The sequence below is a fragment of the Haliaeetus leucocephalus genome, unplaced genomic scaffold (assembly GCF_000737465.1).
Source record: "Haliaeetus leucocephalus isolate CR32 unplaced genomic scaffold, Haliaeetus_leucocephalus-4.0 Scaffold238, whole genome shotgun sequence".
Lineage (NCBI taxonomy): Eukaryota > Metazoa > Chordata > Aves > Accipitriformes > Accipitridae > Haliaeetus > Haliaeetus leucocephalus.
In genome coordinates, this window is record NW_010972674.1 from 388,713 (window position 1) to 393,141 (window position 4,429).

Here is a 4,429-nt window from a genome sequence, read left to right on the forward strand (position 1 = left end):
TTGCTCTCAATTATGGAGCTAGAGTTCTGATGGGAGAGGAGATTTCCTTTGAGAAACTCGTAATGATTTTTGACCTACACCAGAAAACATGGCACTGCTTCCATGCATTTGGTCACAGGCCTTTATTTTAGGGTGTTATGTTTACCTGGATCCAGGTTCTTTGTCTCCGGTCTCTGTTTTTAAAGACCTGTTTCCTGATGTGTTTCCCACTTGTGCATGACCTGGCTTTGGGGTCCAGTGTTATCATAGCAGTAAATCTCTACTTCATGCAAATATTGCTGCTTGTCCAGTCTTACTGCCATAGTGTGTGATGGTTTCCCAACAGGTGCAACAGTTGCTTCTGGTAGCATGGATAAATGCCATAAAATACCACTCAAGTCCTGTGGAAGAGCTGAAAGCAGCCAATCCAGGTGCATTTATTCTGCTTTTCCTTTTATAAAGGGATTAAAGGTGGCAGCCCAGGTGTGTGCGTGTTCTGTGTTAATGAAAGGAGATATGCACTGAATTTTCTGAAGTCACTGCAGCCTTGCATTCCATCTAATCCATAAGGCAAGCTAAGAATTTTGATCCAGCCCTGACTGGTCTGGCAACTGACTACAGATGTTACTGTTAATATGTTAATGCTTTTTTTTTTTTTTTTTTTTTTAAATAAGTTGTTATATCTAGTGCATTAAACAGTAGGATTAAAAAGTTTCTGAGTATTTGGAGTTTTGTGTTAAAGTTGAGTTTTAGGTATTTTGATCTCAAGCCATAGATTTTTTGCTAAGCTTGATGATGTTTTGTAGGCCATTGTATTTTGCTTTCTGATCTGGTTGGAGATGTAGCTTGGATGAACTGTGAAGAAAGTGCAATTTGAGGGAATGTTCTAACAGCAAAATTCCTGGACTGCATTTGCACAGCTGCTGAACTGCACCAGTGCGCTCTCCTTCTGGCTTTCAGTGCTTTTTATGACGTAGGTGCTGAAAATGGAAGCAATAGTTCCTGTGAGGTCTTTCGTTAAATGTTTTCCATTTGGCATGGAAAAGTTCTCCAGTTTTTGAGGAGAGGAAAGAGAGAGCTAGTTAATCAAGAACTTTGAGTCAGGCATCACTGCTGGCCGGTTTAGGGAGAAAGGCAAGTTGAGTCCTCAGGTAAATTGCTGTACATCCTTGTAGAAGTGCTGGGAAAGTAATTTTAATGCCTTCTGCTCATGCTGAAGGAAAGCCATTCAGTCCTATAATACTATTTAAACGTTCTGGATTTCTTCCTAAAATGGGCCACTGGTCCCAGTTTCTAAGGAGAAGATCTTATGCTTTGCTCTTGAAAAGATAGTTTTGCAACCACATTAAGTAAGTGCATCGTGTCATCTGGCTATCTTTGCTCACATACAGCTTCCACTCTCTTGATTTTATTAGATTACTTTTGCTCCTTCCTGGAGGCTTTCTACTGGAGGAATCCTCCATTGTAAATGGACATCTTCAGCACACTGACTTGAGAGTCTCTGCTCTTCCAGACACTAGCGCTTGTCCACTCTCGGGAAGTGGCAGCTGGAAGTGCATGTCCTTTAGCAGTCAGCATGGAGCCCACGAGGTGGCAACAGCAGTTTCCAGCTCTTGCTGTGGCCCGAGGCAGTTCCGTAGCTGGGGCAGAGGTGATCAGTTTCTTCTCTCCAGACAAAAATGCTTACAACCTCTTTTGTCGCAGATAGAGCATTTCTTTTTTATTGCTTAGTTCATTGGCGCTGTTCAATAGTGTATGTTTTTGTATAGATTTATTGGCACGTAACTCTTCTCTTTAGCCTGTGAAAGAAGCTGCTGTTGCTTTAGGATCTTGTAGATGTGAGTCGGGGCTGTCCAGGCATATTTATTCTAGATACTGTTCAATGCCTGCTTCAGTCCTAACTACCCACCAGTCCAAAAATCAGGAAATAACAACAGAGCACGGATATAGTTCTGTATAACATGCATTCATAAGCAGTCTCCCCCAGTGAAAGATGATTCTTACCTTAAATTTCTAAGTAATTTCCATTCTTACCTTAAATTTCTAAGTAATTTCCCAAGTGATAAATGGGAAAATAGTGACTCACACAGAATGAATTTCCAGTGATTCCTTGTGACCACCGAGGTAATTCAGTGGATGAAGTTTTGTGGGATCTGCAGCATGTTGATATGTCTAGGATATGTTCAGAGGAACTTATTTAAGTGGATTTCATGAACTTGTGCAGCACCTTTTTGTTGATGAGGAAGGGGATGCCAGTGGTAGGCCATAATTGATGGTGTCCTCATGCAGTGTAAATCCTGCTTTCTTTACCTGACCTAGCTAGGGATAAAAGAAAACCAGTTGGAAAGAACCTGGTTCTTTTGGCAAAGGCAGTTTTAATTAGCACAGCTAATTTTAGTGGTAATGTAAAAACTGCCATTATGAGATTTGTGTTGGGAGTCGTTAGGGATGTTTGGTAATTATCTGGCCAGAACTTGTCCAGCGTAGTGGTCTGTGTTGCTAAGATTTGTAGAGGGAGGTCTGTAAGAGAGGGAGATTATATTACTGCTTGGACTGTGGCTGGGTGCAGCATCACCTGTAAGCTACTGTCATCTGAGAGACTCCAGTGGATGAAGGAGGAAGTAATAGAGTTCTGTCTTTGCCCCGTGCTATGCATGTATGATCTGTACATTGGTTTCTGGCACACTGCCATAATGGTCTTATGGACACTGCCATTTCCTAACTTAGTTAAAATTTCAGCATTGTTCCATCCTCTGGACGACTCCCAAAACTGCCACTGAATAATGTATTATTTCTGATACATGCAATGTAGTATAAACTTTCAGAAAAACAAATGAGGAAACTTTAATAATAGCAGCAATGCTTCTGACAAAGACCCATCATGCATGGGTACAAAGTGCTGGTCAAGCATTGATTTTTTTGTTTGTTTGTTTGGGGTTTTTTTGTGTTTTTTTTTTTTTCTTGTTTTTAATAGTAAAGCCAACTTAATTTGTGTATTCAAGGTTCTTATGCCATCTCCTTCATTATTTTTTCTGTGAAGCAGATGACAATGGGGGAGCCGTGTCCTCCACAGGACAGTGCTCTTAGTATTTTCTTGTGCCACCCGCTTGTGAGAGCTGAGACTTACACAAGGCAGCATTTCATTTTTTCAGTAGTCCATCAACTGTGAATTTGCAGTAGGGTGAAAAACACCAAACTGGTATGGAACTGACATCGCTTATCTCTGATGCTGTTAGGAAATAGGGGATGAATTACTCTCTGCTTTGCAAATGAACTTTGTACTTCAACTGATATTTTGGCTTCTGCATTCCTATGGATCTGTGAATTCCATTCAACGTTTCATAGCGTCTGATAGAACAACCTGGCTTTAGATTATCTCATAGGATAACTTGATCAGGCTAAATTAATTAGATAGGGAACAGAAACTGGCTTAATAGGGTATGTCAACGTCTAACAGAAATGTATGAGATTCAGTAGTTAGAAGTTTGGTAAATTCATAATGCAAGTAAGACCGTTTCTTGGCATCAAAGAAATAATGCAAGCTTAGGCTTCAGTAGACTTACTAAAAGTTACAGACTGAAGGGTAGCTGCAGAAGCAAGAGATGGTCTAATTCAAACAATAATTCAAGTGGCAAGACCTGAAAATCTGTTTTATGTGGTAGATCAGGCTAGGTAATCTTGCTGTCCTTGATCCCACAGATTAACACTGTTTCAGTTCTATAATACTTCTGCAGCTATAGCTTTGACTATTATCCTCCATGTGCCTGTAGTTTATGTGACTGTGAAGTCTATGTGTACCTAAAGTTTGTACCCTGTAAATACACACTGAGATCCAGGGTTTTCAATCTTTGTTTTGATGTACTTTTTTTTTTTTTTTTTTTTTTTATTTTTTTTATTTCTCTTCTCGTAAGCTGTTTGCCAAATAAAGGCAGTTGGCTTTCTTTGTCAGGTGAACTACTACTACTTCTTCTTGTGTGCCTCTGAAAATGGATTTAGATGCAAGAATCCAATCTCCCTTAAACCCAAAGACTGAGGATCATTTTCACCATCATTCTACATGCAGACCACTGCTTTTTCCTCCCTCTACTTCCATTAAAATTAAATAGTGTATATCTTCTTGAGGGACTGTGAAACAGAAACAAAATAGGACATTACCTTGCTGAGTTGGCTGGCTGCAATTTTTTGATTAAACAGGATAGTTAGTGTATTGCCTAGCCTGGAAGTAATCCCTAGTTAGTGTAAGTGCAGGTGTGCGCAGCACGAATGGTAAATGGCTTGTCTCATGTTGTAATAGTGCCTCCTAATCCACAAGCATTGTTTATTAAGAAATTGATACACTGGTCATCTTTACCTTATAAATTGCAAGGTTATCATCTTCTAGATTGTCTGTTGAAAGGTCAGATTGCAACTTTTCTTTCCATTAGTGTGGTGATGTGTAGTTAGATGCACA